A 23,321-nucleotide genomic window follows, 5' to 3' on the forward strand; every position below is an offset into this window, starting at 1 on the left:
GATACATAATCAAGTATATGCACACAAAGGTGTGAACAGATTATTGCAGCATTTTCTAACTGTTTATATGGGTGAAATATGGCACAATTGTCAGCCTCTTTTGGCGGTATTGGGATTTCTGTGAGGAAAGCTGTACACCTGGACACGACACTTCCCCTTTCCCCAAACTACTTGACAATATGCCATTCAGCCATGAGGGTTTACAGTCTTAGTCCCTTGTAGATCTCTGACCTCTGCTGTACTGTACTGGATACCAGGGAAATGTTCCCATGTCAGATGTCCAATTCCAGCCTGCAACTTGATCAACACTAAGTGACAGTTCCTTCTTCCACACCACTGTCAAGAGATTCCACACTTTCCCTTCCCTTCTTGATCCGGTATGACTCCACAACACGCTCCAGAAAAGATAAGGTCATAAACCAGGCTCTAACGCATTTCTCTTTGCAATTCATATCATCATCTCGTACAAAACGATCAGACAAAAAAACTGCCGCCAGAACCTAAGGCAATGAAATCTAAAAACATTGGATGCGATACGTGCTACAGCTCTGCGCTGTGTGAAGAATTGCTGGTTTAAAGGTTTAAAACATCTCGCTCCCCTCGCTCTTCTCCTCGTCAGGGAGCCGGCTGCAGCAGCAGCGCCCTCTGCCCGCCGCGCGGGGAACGGCACCTCCCGCCTCTGCCCTCCCAGGGCTGACGATGCAGCCACTTAAAATTTAAACAAATATATATATATATATAAAAATTTGCCCGGCAATACTTTGGCATCCAGATGGACACTGACAGCACGGTTTTTAAAAGTTCTGCTCATCGCTGCACAAATCTCAGCGCGTTTAAGACTTCAACGCGAGGCTTGTGTTTACTCTGGAAAAGTAAATGACAAGGCATTTCAAGCTTCTTGAAAGTTTGGGGTTTGTTTTGCTGGCTTTTTTGTTTGTTTGTTTGTTTTCTGAAATCTTTAATCGTATCCTAAGGAAAAGCCAATTGCAACGCTTTCTGTCCTCTCACATACAAAAGCACTTGCTGGTTTCTCCTTCCTTACTCCTGCAGCAAAGCTTCTATGTGGAAAGAGGATTTCAAAAATAGGAGCACAAGCACTGAGAAATCGTCAAAGTTTTTTTACACTTTTATTTTGCCTCCATGTTTTTCCAGCTGCTCTGCTTAAAAGTAAAAGAAAAACAAAAAAACTTGCAAAGAACATTACAAATTAAGAAACTGGAAAGCTGCAACCCAAGAAGAGGATGTACCTCCAGCTCGACTTACCGATTTCATCCAGATGTATGTATTTTCCTACTTGCTTTGTACAGCGGCTGAGCTCAGTGCTCAGGAACGTCCATCCCCGTGTCGGGGAGAGGCAGGCAGAGCGCTGATTCCCCACGCTGGATACTGCTGAGCGAGCGGAGCTGGGCTGCTGCTGCTGCTGCTGCTGCTACGTGCGCTCTCCCGGAGCCGGACCGGGAACTGCTTCCCATGGCCCGGCGCCGCTGCGGGGCTGCGGGAGGCAGGGCCGGCCCCGCCACCGCGCCGCGCTCTCTTAAAGGGCCCCGCGCCCGCCCGGCCCGGCCGCGGCAGCGGGGCTCCCCGCCGCCCCCATCGCCGCGGCGAGACACGCTCTCCTACCGGAGCGCTCCTCCACGCGGCTCTCCGCCGCTCACGGCTCTTCCAGGTGTGGCAGGGCTCGATCCTGGCGCTCCCCGCGCGGGTCCCCGGCAGCGGGATCCCGGCTGAGGCAGGGACCACCCCAGCACTGACCCTGTCCCCGAACTACGGTCTGCAGCAGGAATGAGGGATCTCCCCCGGCGCTCAGCTCGCTCTGACCTTAAGAGATTTTATTCCCCGTAATGATTTAACGGAATAAAAAGCCCTCATTTCCTAGTTTTTAGTCTAAGTTCGTTCTCCAGATAGCTTTTAAACCGCTGTTTCTACCGTGTTCGCTAATTTCTGACTTCACTTTTAAATCTGATTTTAATAGCTAGACTAATGTGGGGAAGTTGACTGCCTTCTGTGTGCTGCTGTCTGAAGTGAAAGAAACCACATTCTCTGTTAAATAGAAACACTGAAATTCAGAGATAGTAACACCATCTGCAAAATCTCTTTCTTTTCAACTCATGGAAATATATGGTTTGCTTTTTGTATATGTAAGACATTTGCAATAACTGCATCATCTCGTGATGACAATACCAATCAACAGAAATCACAGGCAAAGTCATATATAGACACACACGGATATGTGTATCTTTAATGACACATCCAGAGAAAGCAAGTTACTGTGGGAAAATGCTGTCTTCAAACTCACTAGCCAAAGAAACCAATTCACCACTGTCCTGTCTTCTCTGCCTTCACTTAAATGAATGCACAATAAGCACAGAACAGGTACAAACTTCTTGCAAGCCGTGATGTCTTTATTTCTGTTTCTTTGGTCCTATGGAGGAGAACATGGGTACAAACCAAAAACTGAATGCAACCATGTTAATGATAATGGTCCATCACAAACAGGCTCAGTAGGGACCCAATAACTACTGGCATTTATGCCTTCTGCCCTGTAAGCAGGGTAGCTATTCGGCCACATGACTAAATTACAATATTCAGCACTATGAGCCTTCTATGAAACCACAGGTACTCATCAGAGTTCCTCTGTGAGCTGTACTATGCTCCTGCCTTTCCCAGCATAAAGCCTGAGAAACCTTTGTATTATTTACATATGCAAAATACATGTGATGCATGGTAGGACAGATCTTAAAATTCCATCTGTCCTCTCCTCTGTTCACACATTCCCATTGGTCTATTAATCCTCACTTTCCTAGCTAACTCACATCTCTAGCTACCACTTTTTTTTATCTCTTCTTCTAAGTCCTTCTCCCTCTTTCCCCATGCAGAACATACTTCTGTAGCTGGTCCTTTCGAGTTCCATCTAATTGCCTTGGTCCCCCTCCTCCTCACCTCTTAACTTCTCAGTTTCTTATTGGAAGAGGAAAGAAAGCCTGAAAGAAGACCTGGGAATGATTAACCAGTTCTTTCTCTTGCATCCCTCTCCTTACTACAGCAAAGGTTCTGGACACAGTGACCTGTATCCAGCCCTAGAAACTAACCTGCAGCAGCAGGCCAGGACACAGGGCTTAGGCATGCTCACATTACCAAAGCTCCCAGCCCCACACTGAACCATTTGTAATGATACAATGAAACAAAGAGAAATGGCCCTTATCCATTAGTTAAAAGTTAATTAAACATCTTTAACATCTTTCCCATCTTTAAGACAAAGCTGTGATCCATTTGGTGCCGTAGATAAGGTTGTTCTGATATGTTCAAAGCAGGCAGTGTCTGTCTACGAGATAGAGTGAGGTGCTGCAGTGGATGGGAAATGGAATGGCAAAGATACCAATGATGGAGAGAAACTGGGGGCTGGAGGGAAGCTAAAGTGATGCTCCACTGCTCCACAAAACAAGAACAGGCAAAACACTAGAAAGTGCCAGCAGGAAACAGGCTTGTGCCACTGAAAGAATGATCTCATCACCATAAATGTTAAGATAAAAAAGGAATATCTGCAGTTCCTTACATATGTTGCTCCTTACTCTCCTCATAATCCCATGTGAAAGCTGGCCCCCTCTCACCGCAGCATCTGGATGTTCCATTGACAGAGCATTGTCTCATGGCTGCAGCACAACTCCTGTTTTCTATTACTGGCTCTAGGAGAAATGTGTGGTATATTAAACAAGGACATAGAATTTGAATTCTGCTGCATGCTTCAGTATTTAGTCACCAGTAAATGAAACTAGATAATAACTAATTCTTTTTGTGACTCTCTTCGCTCAATTACAATGACGTGCATTAAACTTTGGTGTTACATAATTCAATACTTGCATTAGTAACAGCTTGGAATAGAAGCTGATGGTGAATCCAATGGTTTTTATTATTAAATACTGAACTAGAGATACCTCAGAGAAAACTGAAAAGTGTTGCAGTTTGCAGAAATGTTTGATTCAGTGGAGCATTCCCCTTGCACAAGAAGTGATATTTAATAGGAGGTATTTTGCTGTCTTAGTTTATAGGGAACAGCAAAACTAAAAGTCCTGCTAAAGGTGTAAAAAAAGAAAAAGGTGTGTTTGTCTCTCTGAACAGTGTATCACATAATGTCTACTTTGCAAGGCAGCACAAACATACCTACAAAGGCAGCTCCTCCTGAATTTAGGAATAAAACTATTAAAGAAATCACCTATTTTCACAAGAATTTGTAGGTTCTGAAGACCAAGGTCAAAACCAAAAAAAGCTGTAGTGTTATTTGTGTATAAGTGCCCAGAATAGTTAGGAGTGAAAAGGGGAAAGGGACATAGAAAATCAAATAGTTTGCTGCTCAAAACCGTATTCCTTTCAGAAGATAGAAGCAAAAACGTTTCTGAGATGTTGCTCCACCTCTGTAGAGATGAAGTGTTTGTTAGATCCCTCATCAAAACAAAAGGACATGGGTATATTACTCTAACAACAAAAGTGTCCATTGTGAGAGGGCACCCAGTGCCAGGCTGCCTGCTCCATCTGCCAGTGGCAGTAAACACCACGGCTCTGTGCTTGGCTGCGTGCCTTGCCTGACACCACCAGCCCGTGCAGCCACAGGCTCAGCAGCTCAGTCACCACAGGGCCCAGGACTAACAGGCCTTTCCTACCCTCCCATCACTTCTGCAGCCTCTGAAATGCCACACGGCGTTCTGAGCATCCCTCCAGTCTGAAATACAGAGCAACATTCCTGCTCTACACTGGCGTTGGTTGTAATGTGGTGGTGGATCCATCACTATTGTCACTTACCAGTGAAATGCACAAAATTCTGTCCCGTGCTGCTGAGAGGATGAAATGAGGCATATCTAGTCAATATAATAGAAATTCATGTACATTCTTTTAGTTTATATAATCCCCCTAAAGTTATTTTTAACTTTAGGTGGAAATCACACCGTCTGATCTAAAGGCTGGATTCCACTCTCACTGACTGCCAGATGAATAAAGACACTTCATTTCAGGGATACCTAGATAGATAGATAGATAGATAGATAGATAGATAAATACTTTTTCAGATTAAAGTTTTTCAATCCTAACCTTATTGTAAATGCAGGTGAACCCAATGGGAAGGAATGACAATGTCTGGCTCAATTCAGAAGGCTGAATGATTTCTTTATTATAACTATGCTAAAATACATTAATATGCGATAAAAAAAGGAAGATACTAAAACTACATACTACTTTAACACAACTCATGACCCTCTTGCATGAGAGTCCAGCCCCAGGTGGGTTGGATTGGCCATCAGGCTCAAACAATCCTCACCAGAATCCAATCAAGCACTCACTCCAGGTAAACAATTCTCCAAACACATTCCACATGGGAAAAACAAGGAGCAGAAATAGAAATTGTATTCTCTTTCATTTCTCTCTGTGCACCTCTATGAAAAATCCTGAGTCTGAGAGAAATGTGCTTGCCACATAACCTAACCAACATCTTCAATGTTGTTGATATATCACTTTGAGGACCTGCCTTGAGCTTTCAAAAAGAAAAGATCTGGTCAAGGCTCATCTCAAATAAAATTCATTATTATTTAAAATTCATAACTTGTAACCCCACAAGATTTTTTTTGCACTTGATGAACCATAATGTATGTACGCACTTGTGCATGCATGTATGCATTTACACATGAGTATATTCAGGATGTTTGAATGAAACTGTGACAGGGTTAGCTTGCATCTCATTTATTGCTGTCGTTATTTATTGATGTCATTATTTTCCTGCAGCATTCTTTACAGTGTGGAAGAATATGGTTGTGTAAGATGCCACTGCAAACCCAGAACAAACATTTAGTTTTGTGAGTTTATTTTCTCAATTTAAAAAAAAAAATAGGAACAAATAAATAAATTTGCTCCTAGAAACTAAATCTTATCAGATCTGTAAGAGTTATATAATTAAGAGAAGTTATGACATTCAATATGAAGATAATTTCTTGAAAATACCTGAAATCAATGTACTAGTTATCAAGCTACTTCTACTAATTGTTCTTAAATTTAAAAGATTGGGTTTTCCTTTTATAAAATGACCCACACCACAAAATTTGGGTCAAATTAAACTGCATTCAAATTTGTATCCATCATAGTAAGTTGCTAGTGGACCTTCCTGAAGGCAGCACATTTCAATTTTCATCCTTTTCCCTGTGTTGTTTACAGCTCCTTGTCTTCTTTTATTGGCTTCTCAAGCCCATTAAATACTTGACCTTGTATTGGTTAAGATGTAGTGAGTGGTCTGCACAAGTTGTGTGCTGGCAAAGGAGCATGAAAAGAGAGAGAGAGAGAGAAAGAGAAGAAAGAAAGAGAAGAGAGAAAGAGAAGAGAGAAAGAAAGAGAGAAAGAAATAAAGAAAGCATCAGTATTTGCTGCATCTTGGATAACAGCTATGGAAAGAAGAAAGGCATTTACTCTCCAAAAAGAAGGAGCTTAGGAGCTTTTAGAGAGTGAGTTGTCTTTACTTCAACTGGAAGTAAAAAGAAAAAAAAATGCAACTTTTACAAGTGTTGTTTCTTTTTTCCCCTGTAGTTTTCCTTGATATATCTCAAGCATCTTCAAAGAGAGAACCTCCATTTTCAGATAACAGGCCAGCTCAAACCCTCATCCCTGAAGGCAAGAGAATCAGAATCAGCCAGAATTAGATTAAATTTCCTGCCACTAAAACTCTGATCATCTGTAGGCAATTAAAGGTAGTTACCAGCCCCTGACAACTGTAAATATTTGTAGTCAGCAACTTCATCATGGCTTCATTTGCCTCCCTTGAAGAAATTTGTGTTGTGTTCACACCTGACACCTTATAGTCATTTTGAACTTCTTCATGAGATTTTGCACAGACCAGAGCTTTAGAAAAATAGTTGTTCAGATGAATTTCATTTAGGAAACTAGAGGGCACTGATTTGTAAAATGGAATCTTCCTCTGCCTTCCCCTCATTTTTGATTGCTTCCTTCTATTCTGTATATATTTTCCCATCTTCCAGAGGAATAATTTTAATTTTAAAAATCTCTGCTCTACCAAATGGTCACGTCACAGAAAGATGCAGTATGCAGGCAGGTGATCTGTATCACAAATATTATTATGCATATGTTGTTGTTTACATTTTACTAAATACGTGAACTAAGGCAGCTGGCATGAGCTTGTCCCTAGGCAGCTATTCCAATAATGGTCTGTATAATGACATACTTCAATGTTTTTCATTTGAAATATTTTTTTTTGCCTTTTTTAAAAAGAATCCAAGCTGATTATGCTGCACTGCAACATAAACTTCCACTAATAGTAATTAAAATTTAGTTTGGGCTCTGAATGATCAGGGGTTGTTTTCCTTTTTATTCCCCTGATATATGCACATGGACTTGTTTAGCTGCATAGAGGGGAGGGGCTTGGGGGCCTTTTTAAGTTTTGGGAGTGATTAGGAAATACCTGATGTTCTATTGACCATCATTTAATTACCAATGATTTAGATCAACAAGTTTTGTTCCAGCCAAGAAAAGGGCATTAATATAGTCAGAAGTAAAGCCAGTCTCCAGCTTTGAAGACAGAGATCTCGGTGACTTCCAGGAAAAATCAAAGTGGTTTATATCAAAGGAACAGAGAAATGGAAATGGAAAGGCTATTTCCCCTTCTTATTCTGATACAGGATCTAGGCCAGATCCTTTATTCTGGTTGACACAAAATGAAAGTGAAACAGTAATGTCAGTTTTTAAACTGCCCTTGTAACTCTGTGGTCTATAAGCTGACAGAGGCATGTTAAAACCCAATAGAACAGCCTTGGGATTTTTAAAATGATACTTGGCTACTAGTGGATCCTGAAACAACTGCTCAGCAGGCAGGGAACTCCAGCTAAATATCCTCCTTTTTGCAGAATTCATGACTGAGCTGTCCCACTGCTCCTCTTCTACCAAGAAAACTCACTTCCTTTGAAAATTACTTCAATATAGCCAGTTCTGAGTGCTTTAAAGTGCTTTGTAGCATCTCAGTGGAAAAGAAAGTAGCTGGAGCAAAAAGTACTGGATCAATCAGTGATGCTGCACAGGGGACAACATTTGCTTACTGTGTATTCTTTGCAGGAGACCTAGAAGAATTAGTTTCAGTTGGTGTGTCTTGCTAAACTCTGATTATTCATGTTCTTGGAAGTTTACATGCAAACTAATCAGCAGCACTGATCCCCTAATAAGAAGCAGAAATCACTTAGGAAGGCAGTTGACCTTATTATAGCAATTAACTGCAAATGACATTTAGTTTCAGTATTTGATAGCCACTCTTTATCTTGGCTTTGAGGCCTTTGGTGTTTTAGTCTAGTTTGGGTTTGGATTTTTGTTTGTTTGTTTTGCTTTGGGGTTTTTTGCCCTCTCTCTATTAAACTGCTCTTAACCTGCCCTGATTTTTCTTAGACATAATTTTCATCACATGAAATCTGTCCTACTTTGTGACACACACTTTCCCGAAGGATACTTGACCTTCTTTACAGGAATTCCTGTATGCTTAGGAGTCCTGGAAGTGGGACAATGTTCCTACAGAAAGGTGGCTCCTTGCTTCTAGGCAAAGGATACTGCCTTGCTTTCTTGGAAATCTGCTGGACTGTGAGGGTGAGGGCAAGAGAGAAGCAAACTGTCTTTGTTGTACTTGGCAAGAGGGTTCATTTGACAGGCAATGCAGAGCACCCATGCTCCAGTGAGGTGCTAAGTAGTACATACGTGTTTACCAGAAGGCAGAGTTGCTCTGGAGACAAAAAATACATTTCTTTCTCTGTGAAGCAGTTGAGTGAAGAGGGGCACACCCAGGTTCTGCAAGCTTTAATTCCATCCTGGCAGTCTGTGCCGGAGGGAAACTTGGTGTATGCCAGGAGAGCAGCACATATTTAACCAGGTAGTGGCCCTGATTCTATGGAAGATGTTCATGCACAGACTGAGCCCCTCAAACTATTTGCTCCTGGACCACTGCACATGCCAGAGAAGAACCTGGTCACCTAGAGGGATGTAGCTAATCAGGAATTAATTTGTCAGTTTTTCAAAAGACTTCAAAGATGTAAAATAATAATGTTTTAAAATTATGGGGAGCAAATCTATATATTTTGAATACATAACCACACACATATAGAAAACTGGAGCTGTGAGCCAAACATCATGTTTTGTTTCACATGACAGAATCTAAATTTAGCACTTGTATTTTTTGCAATGGTGTGTGTGAGGTTCTAACAGCTGTGGAAGCTATTTAGGATGCTGACAGAAAGACAGTATGGAGACAACCACAGGAAACTTACTGCTCAGTTCATCAGAAGGATGATGAAGCTTGAGCCCTGACCACTGATTTGCCAGTGCCCTGCCCATTCACATCAGGCACTTTCTTAACTCTGCCACACTCCCCACTCACATTACACTCATGTAAAGCCTGCTGCAGAGCTGGTGTCACTGGGGAACTGGGTCACAAGAACTCACAGCATCACATAAAGTGCAAATACCAAGGGGAGAAAAGGCTTCACATTATTTTGTCTCTGTAAATCACTGTTGCAAGCGTACAAGAGAAAAGAAAGGACACTGAAAATCATGAGACAATAGGGGAAGGAAGGAAGGAAGGAAGGAAGGAAGGAAGGAAGGAAGGAAGGAAGGAAGGAAGGAAGGAGCATAAAATCAAGAATATTACTAAACTACCATTTCCAATAAGTCTATTTATTAACTTACAAGAAATGCCTCTGCTTAAGACTACAATTATAATCAAAACCAAGTTAGTATGTTGGCCTTCAGACAGAGTAATGGTGTGACTAACATTTGTAGTGCAGCCTAGATACCAGCTCTGTTCTGCTGAAATGGTGATGGGGTAAAAACACAGATGGGATTGGAGGTTACAATTTTTTGGCATTAGGATATGTGCTGCTTCTAAACACACCTTGTTTTTCCATTACTGGGGTTTGTGAGGCCCTATTTGCTGTAACTTTGCTCTAAAGTTGAAAAAACATCTTACCACCTTGCAGTATCCTGGTGAATGTAGGACACATCATACATGTTTAAGAAAACAAAATTATAGCAATTTTTTCCCTGGTATTCTGTTCCTCTTCCATTCCCCATATGCAAATCAGTACTAACCTGGATGATCTGTGTAGTTTCTGACTCGCTCTTCTCTTTCTCTCTGTACGTCTCTGTTCAGTTCAGGTCCTCACTGTGCAGGAAGAGCCCCACTTCAGATCAATTAATACAGCTGCTTTGAATACAGAGATGGTCGTCTAGAGAAACAATTGCAAATAAATAGTTCTTTTTAGCTTTCTCTCAATATAAAAGGCATCTCCAATGTTTTTTCACTTTCAAATGACATTACAGAAGAAATATATACAGAGGTTCCTATATGGTCTCTTTTATTTTCATTGCAAGACTAGTCTTCTTCACTGAAGCACTCAGCAGTGCTCTTAATATGCTACAATCAAATAATTCTACAATCAAATCCCATATGAATATCTCATATTTTCCACTATATCTTCAACACTGATTGCAACTGCACTGCGGACAAATTGATTTGTCACTCTATACATTAACTGTGAGTATAGGGATCATAAGTGATCATTTATAAAGGAAAAGAAACACCTTTTTTTCTGCACATAGCGTGATTAACATACAAAAGATGTTTTTCAGATGGTAGAGAACTATTTGCGTTGTATTCTTTCTATCAGATGCTCTAAACAGATGATTTCCAGGATTTATAAGGAAGTCTGTTTTGAATTATTTGCTTTTATCATTCAGCTAATTTTCTTGTTGTTGGATTTTTTCATTAGTTTTTATTAAAGCCAAATGAGTGTGCTCTAGGACATTCCACAAATGCTGCTGTACTGCCACTTTAGGAAATACCATTAAGGCGACCTTTTCCTTGTTTGCTTCCCATGGTATTTAACTAATCTGTTTTAGAACAAACATCATTAGAATTGTCAATTTCTCCATGTGTGTGCCTTAAGGTTATTCATAGAAACTGTAGTCTTTGGGGCATAACAGAAAAACAGGGCTTTGTTTTTCCCTCATTAACCCCATGAAGGAACAGTATCAACTTTAACACAGGTCTATCAGCATTAGCCAAATTCGGGCCTCTCTGTCTCTCTCTCTTCTCCCCACCCCCCTGTAAGTGTTTGATACTGGGGAAAGACATCATATTAGAATCACAAGAGAGTGAAGTCCTCTACCCAGCCTCAAACTGTATATAGCACAGGCAGAAATTCCTCACCCCCCAAAAACCTCCACCACAATTTCTGATTTTTGCTCTGGTGTCACTTATTTTAAGAAAATATGGGACAGTCCATCACAAATAGTACTTTGGCCAAAAAAATAAGTGCCAGCTGTGATCACAAGTCTTGAACTGCTTCAATACAACCATGAGGAATAAAAAATAGATATCACAGAGCACAGAACTGTTAAGGCTGGATGAGACCTCTGGCAATCATCTCCTCCAAACCTTGTGCTCAAAGAGGAATCAACTAGGAAAGGTTGCCTGGAGCCCCATCCAGTCAGGTTTTGAGTATTCTCACATGTGGAGCCTCCACAATGTCATTTAGCAGCTTGATTCAGTGGTTTGATCACACACACATTAAATTATTCATATATATTGATAAGCAGTTCCAGGTCTCTCTTTCTCTCCTTCTATGTCAGATACACCAGTCCTTTAACTATCTTTACAGCCTTTTATTGCACTCTCTCTCTCTTTATTGCCCTGCAGAACCCCAGAACTGGACAACAACCCTCCAGATGGGTCCCACCAATGTTGATCAGAGAGGAAAGATAATTTGTTTTGACATGCTGGCAGTTTTTATTAATATTTTCCAAGGCTGTTGTCTGCCACAGTGGTACAGTTCAGGCTCGTGTTCAAATTGTTGCCTACCAGAACTCCGAGTCCTTTTGCACAAGGCTCTTTTCCAACTGGTTGGCCTCAGCCTGTACTGATGCATGAGGCTTTTCCTCCTCAGGAAAAGGTATTTTTGGTTTTTTCCTTGGTTGAATTCCATGAGATTCCTATTGAGATGCCTCCAAACAGCACTATAACCATCTGGTCTATCAATTTTTTTCCCAGTTTTATGTTGTCAGCAAACTTGCCTAAGGTACAGTCAGTCCCATCACCCAGGCCATTAATTAAGATGTTAAACAGTTTTGTATCCCAGAACTAAACCTGGGGTAATGTATTTGTGTGGCCTGCAGCTGATCTTTTTGCTGCTGACCACAACCTTTGTAGCCTTTCTAGCAGCTCAGCTAGCTACTAAGCCATGTCACTAATCACTTATCTAGCCCATAGCTCATCAGTTTGTCAATAAGGATGTTATGTAAAAGTGTCAAAAGCCTTACTAAAGTCAAGATAAACAGCATCTACCAGTCTCTCCCTACCACAGGCGGCTATTGGGATGGTCAGGAATGATTTCTCCTTATGGATTTGTGCTGAGTACTTCTGGTCATATTCTTGTCCTTCATATGTTTGGAATTGGTTTCTAGGATGGTGTATTGCTTCACCTTTCTAGGGATTGAGATGAGGCTCCCTATCCTATCCAGGCAACCTTTCTTGTCCCTCTTGAAGATAAAAATGACAACTGCTTTTTTCGTGTCCTCAGGACTCTCCCCCAGTGACTATAACCTTTCAAAGCTATTCAACGATTGTTTCACATTCATATTAAACAGCTTCATCAGCATTTTTGGGTGGCTCCTATTAGGTACCAGGGACTTGTTTGTTTGTACAGTTCAGTTAAATATTTACTAACCCAATTCTTATTCATCGAAGGTGAGTATTCCTTATTCCATATGTTGGACTCACAGGTCAGACAGGCACAGGATTTCTCAAGGTGAGTACTTCCAGTGAAGATTACAGTGAATAAAACTTGAGCATCTCATCCTTTTTTTGTGTCACCAGGTTCCCTAGACTTTTCAACAGTGGGTCTAATTTTTCCCTCTTCTTTCTTTTGCAATCGTTCTCCCTTTGTTGTCCTGTATGTCCCTTAGCAGACTCAAGGCCAGGTGGGTCTTGATTTTCCTTATCCCATCACCAGAGATTCAGATGGTGACTATATTCACTACAAGTCATCTAACCACACTCCCACCTCTTGTAAACTTCCTTTTATGTTTAGTTAGAAGCTCTTTGCTTACCTGCACATGCCTCCTGACACTTTTGTTTCATTCCCTGCTCATCGCGATGAACTTGAGTTTAAAAAATGTGATCCTTGAAAATCACTGGACTCTCATGGACCTCTCTTCTTGTCTGATAGCATGTATGGCGGAATTCTTTCAAGGATGTCTCTGATCAGGTTACAGTCTACTCTCCTGAATTCTAAGGTTGTTATCCTGTTTTTTTTGTACTGCTCCCTCCTCTCAGGATCCGAAATCTGTCATCCCACGGTCACTGCAGCCAAAGTTGCCCTTGACTTTCACACCCCCAGTCTGTTCTTCCTTGTTTGTAAATGCCAGAGGTCCAGTAGAGTGACTCTTCTCTTCAGCTCAATCATTATCTGTGTTAGGAAGTTGTCATCACTCCAAAAACCTCCTGGACTTCTTGTGCTCGGTGGTATTGCCCTTCCAGCAAACAGTGAGGTGGTCATGAGCTTCCTCCAGCTGTCCAAAGAAGGTCTTCTTTACTCATTCTTTTGATCTATAACAGGCATCCACCAAAGCCCTGGTTTATTTCCCACAAGATCTCAACTGTCTTGTGGTGCATCACCATGATGAGGTAGTGTGAAACAGATGCTATAATTGTAGAAACATTTCACAGCAACATCAGACTCCTCCTCTGCTGCAGCTTTCCTTCCTGTGTTTTTAGGGAACACTCAGAAATTCAAATGGATCTTGTTCTGGGAGACCTCATGCCCATTCAAATCAATACCACAGCTTGGGGTCAATTTAAATCAGTTTTCCTGTATACCACAATTCCTTCCCAGTTTGCTGTTGTTGATATTTCTTTCTTAGTCTCCAGTATTACCACCTGGGACTTCACCATACTAACACTTGGTAGACTTGTCCCTCTGTTGTTGCCTTGGACTGGCTAAAATTTAAAGCATCACTACCTTCTAAGAAAGATGTTTCAACAAAACCTTTTCATTTCATCAAAATACAGAAACCCTCACATGGGCCTGTTTACTCTAGGGCTCTCTACTAGAGGTTATCTCCATTCATGTCCTTGTCACCACCTCATGATTCAGTCTGTCCTTACATCCCTTGAAGAGCTATCGTTAGTCATGCAATTCACATGGCATTGCATCTTCTCATCCCTGAGTCTTAAAGTGAGGTAGCTTGTCCTACAACATTTGCAATTTTTCACTCTGATGAAAAAAATGGATTTGAACAGGAGACCAAATCTTTGTTCAGCCACATGCAATAACTCCAATCTTACTTATCAAGCAGGCCTGCTTCTTTTTATAGTATTACTTTTGGTGTGGGCATTGTTTGATTCTCTATTCACACATACACTTATCAGTGCCACAACATCTCACTATGCAATGGAGTGATCCTTGTCTCCACCTTCCTAACACACCCTATAAAAGAACAAGGACGTAGCATCTGACAAGAAGCAGCAGTCATACTTCTGTGTAATGCTCATTCATCTCAAAGGAAGTTCCTGCCTCAGCTGACACTAAGGCAGTGAATGCACAGAGTTCTAAGTAGTATTGCCTGGCAAACATTCTATGTGCAGTCCTAAGTGGTTTTCTTAAAAGAGCTGGCAGAGATGGAGCAGAGAAGGAGAGGTTTAATGCCAAATTTCTTTGCTAAATGCAAATATCAACCCCCTTGAGCAACAATCTGACATTCCTTAGCAAAGACACACTCTACTTTTGAAATATTTACCATTCCTTTATTTTTTATAACCTTAAGAAAATTTGGGAGGAATGTGAACTGTTTTGGTTTTTGTCTTCCTATGATGGCAGAGATTTATTTATAGCCGGGAACTGCAGGACAGTTCTCACGTGGCTGCTGAAAATTAAAACAGCATGTAGAGTTGTGTTTTGCTTTACTTTTATGCCTTTGCTGCTACAGTCTCTCCCTGAGTTCCCTAAACCCTTGGTATTGTAACCAGAGCCACATTTTGCATTGCTACAATTGCAGGGTTATGTAAATTCCAAAGGCTTTAAAGGAAAGGGCCTGCAGATTCTACTCTGGGACACAGGGAAGTTGACACAAACAGTTGTGCCCAAGATCAAGGGAGAGACAAAAGTATTCATAAATTATCATGAGACAGGAAACCTAAGTTTCAGCATCAGCATCAACCTGAAGTTTTCTGAACCTTTAGAGCTTACTGGTTTCCTTTAAATTGCTTTCCCTCTCATTTTCGGTGTTGTGCTTTGCTAGGGCCAGGGAAATTTTCTTCAATCACTTTTGAAAATCTTCATATGTTCTCTTCCAATTTTCACCAGTGTGTACAGGTTTACCCAGAAGAGCCAATAAAAGAATGTTCTACAGGTACAAATGTTTTCAGATCCAAGGAACTGTATTTTTTCAATGATGATGAAAATGTGCATGTTGAAATACTTTGCTTTAGTTGTTATTATTTTTATACTAAAAAAAAAATCAAAATGAAACAGAAAACCCATACTCAGAAAAGTTTTAAGATGAGTGTGACCTTGCAAGCAGTCTTTATGGCACTTAGGGTGGGAAGAAGTACAGTACCTGCTGCACATCTGTGTGTTTCTGAGTAACTAAGTTCTAATGCTGACATTACCTGAGCATTTCTGTGTGGGCATGGGCAAGCCAATTCATGTCTGTGACTCTGTACTCTCTAAAAGAGGGATAATCATGCCTGACTCACTCAGTGTTAGAAGGTTCTGCATAAGCTCATTTTAGTCCCTGGTGTTTAGACAACTCAGCTAAATGAGAAAAATATTTAGCCCACTTCTCTAGATTTGCTTCTATTTAAGTTCTAAATCACCATTAGATAAATCATGTTTAGACTTTAACAAAAAACTAGATTACCTTATTCCTGAAGTATGTGGAGGTTTTGGTCAGCACGCTGCACCCCAGTCACTGGAGTGTGCTAATGGACTCGTGGACTTTGTGAAAAGGTGCAGTCAGAACTTCCTAGCCAATTCAGCTGATAAGGAAGAATGAGGCTGTGATGGCACTCCAACATGCTGCTTTCTATAGCTGTTAAATTTTATAGTAAGACTTAAACTTACTGCAGTAGATACGAGGAACAAAAACAATGAAACACAAAATCCCAAACAAAACAAAACAAAAAACCCAACCAAAAAACCCCCAACAAACTAACAAACAAAAAAAACTGCACAAAAACAGGAAAAAAAAAAAAAAAAACAACAAAATCAGCAGGGCTTGCTGATTGTTCACACACATCTTTGGTGCAAGGTCAGTCATGGTAACTGAGATATAAAATGAAGCACTGCAACCAGGTAGGTCAAGCCAACACAGAAGGAGCATTCCAAGCTATTCCCAAGCTGTGATATTTCAAAAACAATCATTACAGTTGAAAAGACACTTTTAATAGCATACAATAGTTCCTATTCACCTGGTAGTTACTGTCACTGCACAGGTGGCAATAGCTATTATCATTATAAAATTGTACCTGTTTAAATCTGACCATGAAAGACAAGACCCACTTCTAAAGGTGCAGCTACATAAGATCCCTGCACAGCTCAGAAGTTTCTACTGGTCTGGCATGTGTGTTTATTTACTTGGAGCCAGGAATTGCTCTGTGGAGCTCTGATCCTGATCATCACTGTGACCTTGGGCAAATGACTGAATGCTTCTGCACCCACAATTTCTTTTGAAGTCAACTGGTGATGTGTATGCTCACCAGTTGTGGAGAAAAACCCAAGCCCTACAGGCTAAAGCCAAAATATGTTAGAGTTGTGGTGTTTTGAGTTGCATCATAAATTATATAAATGTTTAACACAAAAACTGAAGCATCAAGAGATAAGAAATATTTTTGTAAATGTTGTTGTTTAATTGCACCAGTAGAAGCCAACTCCCAGACACAGAGCTGTGGAGTCCAAGGGACCATCTATATTAACAATTTTTGGAAGAGGACAGTTTGTTTAAAATCTGTGTTGAGTGAGAAACAAGGAACCATAAGACAAAAATAAACTAGAAATCAGTCAGTTATATTAGGCTGTGTCCCATTCTTAGTGTACCTAATCATAAGTATCTGAGAACTATGTATATTGCTAAATCAAATAAAGCACTGACCAAAATTGTTACTTTATTTTATAAGTTATGCTTTCTGATAGCCTAAACTGTTGTATTTTTTCCTCACAGATTACTAGTTTAGTGTTCAAAAGCACTGTAGAGCACAGACAAGAAACTTTGATATCCTATAATACCAAATTCCCCAGATTTTGTTCTTAGACCTGATTCAAAATCAGTATGTGCCTCTAAGTGATCAGCACTGCTTCACATACCCTTCAGCATTTCATCAAAGTATTAAGCAAGATGGAGTTTGCTTAACTTTTGGAACCTGTGAAGTCTGCAGCCTGTAATTATTGGCCAAACCAGCATCATAGCTCTTACCTACAACTCATTAATTTCATTGAGTTGACGAAGCCCTTCCTCACCCTCCATACTTGCATACCCAGCACAGACTACTTGGCTCAGCACAAATAGCAAAGCAGGCAGGACAAGGAGCAACTTAGTCACCTCTGACACGTTTTGCAGCAGAGAACCTTCAGTATGTCAAACAAGACAAAAAAGTCATAGAATACTGATAAACATAACCACACATTGGAAAGACCATTTCAAGAAGAAGTCTAAAAAATCTTTGTGCTGATACCAAACAACAGTAAGAAAAATAAAAGGCTTCTGTTGGCCCAGTGGTTCAGTGTGGTGAGGTTTAGTTATTACCATCTTAGGTCCTCAGTGCTATGATATTCCTCTGCTGCATAAAGAAAGGATGGCAAAAAGAATAAACAATGGTAAACACATGGGTAGAAGCCACATAGAAAAAAAAAAGTAAAAAAAAGCAAACCAAGCTTAACAGCAACAAAAAGCCTTCCATCAGCAGGAGGAGACTAGAAGTAAAATTAAAACAGTTCAGTTGGAAGGCACCTACAATAATCAGTCCAGTTCCCTGATTGTTTTAATCCTCTCTAATGGTGCAACACAGGTGAGCTGCAAAAGGCAGACTTGTGTTGTCCTCTCAACCTGCTGCACCCAAAAATATCTGGAGGGAAAAAGACACCTGACACAGACATGGTAAAAATGACCCAAACTAAGAAGTAGCAGCTCCGAGGGTGTGTGAAAGTCTGCAAACAAATCACTGGGTGTGTCAGATACTCAGACACTGGTATAATGCAGTGATTACTGTGTCTCAGTGAATATGTAAAAGTGAAGTTGGTGTTTTAAGAGCCAGGCAGAATGACCACTGAATAAACTCCAGTCTGGCTGCATTTGCCTAGGAGCAGTACAACATTTGCTGTGACCCTAAAGCTTCATGGGATATTCAGAGATAACTGAAGCCCAGAGCTACTAAACAAATCCAGCGTGGCATCTTATTCTGCATGGAGATTTTCTAGACAAAATATCAAAGAACTGGGAAAACTGCTTCTGTGACACCCACGGATGAATTTTTCCATGAGCTCCACTGAGGCTACAGGTCCCATTATTTCCCATCCTGATAGCATCACAAGATGCAGCACGTATGATCCACATCAAGTGGCAAAATTCAACCCTAGAAACAGACCTCCAAAATGTTGGTGAGAAGATTTAAAATTCCAAATGCAACAAATATAGGAACCTAGAGAACTCATGGACTTAAATTCACAGTCTGTACAGAAAATTAAGAAATGAAACATAGTTCTGTGCAGCCTTGGGTGTTCCATTGCAAGCAAGCAAGCAGACAGAGCTATAGATAGCACGCTGAAAATCACGTGCCCCAAGTTAATGGCAGTGGTCAGCCAACAGAAGCTAGCCCTAAATTTTACAATTAAGGAATTCCTAATGCAAGTTAAAGAGTTTTTCCCATTTCTCTGGAGGTGTTGCCCCCCAGTCTGGAATCAAACTGTCCAACTCCTTCTAGCTTCTTTGTGAATAAGGTTTATTCATGTAGGAGCTCAAGAATCCTGAGAGGCCTCAACTAAAAAGGGCTCAAAGGGAAAATGAAAGTTGCCTATCTCTCTCCTCCACTGTGTAACCACTTAGCAGTGAGTATCCAGAACTGTAGACAGTTTTCCCAGTGTTGTTCCAGCCTAGCTCAGAGACATGTTTCCTCAGCAGGCTATTTGGATCAAAGACTTCAGGCAACATGCCTCAAAGAAAAGACAAGGCAAAACACAGAGGGTACTTTTTCTGCATCTGCTTCCATTTTAATTTGCTGCACTCACACATGTCACCAGAGTCTGTAGGGTGGTCAGCTGGGTCATGTGCACTCATGGCAGTATAAGACTACAAGGTCATCACATCCTACAATCATAGACAACTGTGTCATAGACACGTAGTCCTGCAGTCTACACAGCACATTTATTCCAAAACCATCACACATTAACATATGCCTTTTCAAGTGACCAGTGGGAAACAATTAGACAAGTTTCCCAGTCTGAAGTGAGGCAGCAATTGTCATTCTTAGTTTAAAGCAGCTGAAAAGGACAAATTATATATTTCATTGTACAGAGGTATAATATCATCTTCCTGATCTCCCAGTTTCTGTTAACTGATTCTAGAGATTATAAAATGTAGTCCTCTCTGTCACTAAAAATACATAAAGCTAAATATTAACATTTTATTTATGTTAAAATTAGAAAAAAAAACTAAATATTGATATGCATGTAATCTGAATTGTATGTTTATGTATCTTAGAAAAATCAAAGACAGTAATTGAAAAACTGATTCTCAAAACTAACAAAGTGGCAATCTTATATTGCTTTTTGATAAAAGTACAGTGATACCATATGAAAATGTTGCTATATTATGATAGGTCAACTGTAATTTGTATGTACAGTATTTCCTTAGGTAAGGTTCCCATTCCACAGTAGCTGAGCTACACTAATGGATGTAAATCAGAAAGTGTAGGGGCCCCTAGAGATATCCCAATAGATGTGAATATAGTAAACATCACCACTGAAAGTAAGCAGGGTATGAGACAGTGAGGAGTCACTTGCTAATTTTGCCTCTGATTTAACAGAAAATGTGTCATGAAGGACACAGTAGGGTGTTTACAGTACAACACATGTCCCCCAGCAGGTACATGAAGCTATTCTAGATAAATCCAGACACAGCTGGAAAACAATTCATAGGTCCCCCAAGGAAAATTTCAGAATTTTTCAGTCAGAAAACGCATCTGTTTTTCTCCTGATAATTTAGTAATGGTGAGTGCCAAAGACTTTGTAACATTCACACAGGCTGCCTGAATCCTGCTGACGATGAAAGGCTGAGGTCAAGCTTTGTACTTCTGGCATTGGCAACACATTTCAGAGCCTCTACAACAGAGCCAGAGAGATTCACTCATTGGGACGCCTGACCCACAGGGCAGTGAAAGTATGAAACAAGCAAAGAGGGCAAGTTCATATCTCAGTAGGGCACAGTTGGAAGACAGTTCATATTGGCAGGGCCCTAGCATGGTTATTACTCTATCCCTGCATAGCAGTGCAGGAGGATGCTGACACATCAGAGCAAAAGTGAGAACAAAACCAACTGTCTCTCTGTGCACTCAGCTGTTAGAAACAGTTTAATTGGTTCCCGCTGTATACACGGCTGCAAAAGTAGCAAAGGACTCAAGTCCCCTCATGTTTGGTCAAGATCTTGCTTTCTTTCATCTGTTGTGCAGATGCTGATGGGGGTCACCTGCCTGGAGGGGGGTCAGGATTCTGCCAAATGGATTTAAGGAGGGTACTCACAGTCCAGGCATCCCAGCTTAATGGTCAGTGACTCAGTAAGAAAACCAAAATTGTCTGCACTGGCGGATGGCTCCATTCCTAAAGTTTGTAAGGAAGAATGATATCCTGAAAAGCCTTCTCTACAGATGTTTTATCTAACAAATAAACCATTCCACCTAGTAGGGAAATTTTCTTACAACCATTATCAGCAGTACCTAAGTTCCATAGTCTCAATACAGGCAAAAACCTTAATGAAGTGTGGAATGTAGGAAGAATGGGAGATTGTAACTAAAGGCTCTGGGAAGATATGAGGGAGAGAGTAAAAATGGAAATAAATTCTCATTCTGCAATAGGGTGACATTGTTGCATTCTGAGAGAAGCATGATTTTGATGAATATATGGCTTGTCTATAGACAGGAGACTAAAAGCAATATAATGTTTAAGATTATGTCACAATATTTTAAATAGTAACTATATCTTTGCTACAATAATATTTCAGAAGACACAAAGATGTATGAAAAAATTTGGTCTAACCTACCTGCAGTGAGAGTACTTTTGTGATAGTACAGACTCCCTTTAGTTTGCAGGATTCTGAGCTAAGTGCCTCAGTTTACCAAAATGCTAAATCCACTACTATTTGTAAAGTGCTTGGAAATTTTCTAGAGGAAAGTGCTGAATGCGAACAACAAATTTCTGACTTTATCTGCTATATATATATATGTGTGATTTATCCTCACACTTTTATACAATGTGTGACTGCAGACAAGAAAATATTCTCAGCATTTAACTTCTGGTCAAATAGGAACAGTCCATTGACATGACCCAGCTCTATCAGAAACAATCTGACTAATGTCATACAATACCCACAGCATTCAGGGTTTGATCTTAAACCAATGGAAAGTACAGAACTTGCTGTATTGTAGGATGATGATTTATTGACTACATGTTTTCAGAGGGAATGGACTGTTATAACACACTAGGGGGAAAACAATGGATTTATGTTAAAGGGAAATCATGTTACACCTCTAGAAGAGTCCAGGAAACTTCTATGCAAGGATCAGCAGAGACAAAGATGCTTAAACAGTTTCCCAGTTGTTTCATTCCTTCTTGAAAAGGTTGTTTGCTTTGACCTGACAAGCAAAGGAGCAGAATTGGCAGGCTGATGCAGAACAACATGGATTCCCACATATTTCTGTCACAGTCTTCTGGAGATTTGAAAGAAAACAGATGGCAGTGCAGGACCAAGAGCGTGCAAAGAGATTAATGATTTTTAAAGACCAGCATGATTTACTTAAAAATATCCAAATTTAAAAAAAAAATCTAAAGCACTGAGCTTTCCTGGAAAATGGAAGAACTCAAATATTTGTTAGTTACGAAAGTATCAGCAACAATATTCTACTGATGAGTACGCCTGTTTGAAATATTTTAAGAAATATTTAAATGAAAAAGAAAATACATCTCTAAAAAATATCTCTAAAAAACAACTAGAGAAGGTTTAGCAAGTGAAATCTTTTCTGAAAAATTGTCACTCTCTGTAATCTACTTTTCAACTGGGGAACACACAGAGATGCTTATCCCTTTTTTCAATGTCAAGAAGACAGAGATAGTGCTAAAAAATGAAGGTATACTTTCTTCACATGCATTCTTGATACTTAAAGGAGTGCAAAATATGAAGAAGTTTCTGGAGGTTCTGGTCTGGTCAGCTTCCTCAGTCAATGTCTTACAGATATGACTGCTGAAACATCAGAGGATCTTCACATTGTTTTCTCTCACAAAGACCACAGGAATATAAAATTGACTACATAGAGTTAGAAGTCTGGCTAAACCAGTACCATATCTCAGAGCAAAGGTCAGCTGCAGATGTTTAGGGAAAGCATATAAAAATACCACATATAGTCTGATCCTACCTCTGCTCAATCCTTTCAGTTTAGGACTTGCAGAGGGGAGTATAGCTAGATTATCATGCTTAATAGTGGACCCCTTCTCCAAGACATTTCACCTCTTCCCTCTTCTTAGGAGAAGACAATATTGCCATGTGCTCTTAAACCTTCAAATGTGTGCTTTCATGATTTCTTCACAATAAATCCAACCTGAATTGTGCTCCTTGGCAAAAATGTTCCTTCTTTTGTGTGCCTGGGTTTGTGTATTTACTTTATGAAACTGTCCTGGGAACACATCTTTATGTCAGATCTTATAATGTTGAATTGTACCTGATCATATTCTTCAAAGAGGAATAGGGGACTGTACAAGTTTCTGTCTCTTAAGACTTCACAGCTTATTAATCCAATTCTTTAAGCAGCTAAAAAGATTTCCCCTCCAAACAGCAAACAATATGGAAAACCCCCAAATCAGGCTTGTTCACTGTCTGAATAATAAAAGCAATAAAACAGTAGAAATTAGTTGTTTATGCCTCCTTTATAAAAGTACTATACCAAGGAGACAGAATAGACTTGTTGGGTCTCACAAATCAGGTTTGTCCCCATTTCAAAGAAGAGCTGGGCTGGCACATACATTGCCTGGCTTTTAGTCGTTTTGGGA

The 23,321-nt window shown here is 40.2% G+C and overlaps 1 protein-coding gene across 7 annotated transcripts in view; it reads right to left on the bottom strand.

Annotated features, from left to right (window-relative positions):
• DAAM2 (dishevelled associated activator of morphogenesis 2) overlaps positions 1-23,321 on the bottom strand; it is a 202,678-nt gene that overhangs the window by 174,178 nt on the left and 5,179 nt on the right. For 2 of the 7 annotated variants that reach the window (XM_031504231.3, XM_031504232.3), the window contains one exon: positions 10,108-10,244. The exons of 1 other annotated variant lie outside the window; for it this stretch is intronic. The gene's annotated coding sequence lies outside the window, so the exon portion shown is untranslated. Of the gene's footprint in view, positions 1-1,263; positions 1,515-10,107; positions 10,245-13,125; positions 13,534-23,321 lie in introns of those variants that run through there. 4 more of the 7 variants (XM_031504230.3, XM_085576093.1, XM_031504233.3 and 1 more) reach the window with 3 other exon arrangements.

Source organism: Lonchura striata, chromosome 3 (genome assembly GCF_050655825.1).
Source record: "Lonchura striata isolate lonStrDom1 chromosome 3, ASM5065582v1, whole genome shotgun sequence".
Classification (NCBI taxonomy): domain Eukaryota; kingdom Metazoa; phylum Chordata; class Aves; order Passeriformes; family Estrildidae; genus Lonchura; species Lonchura striata.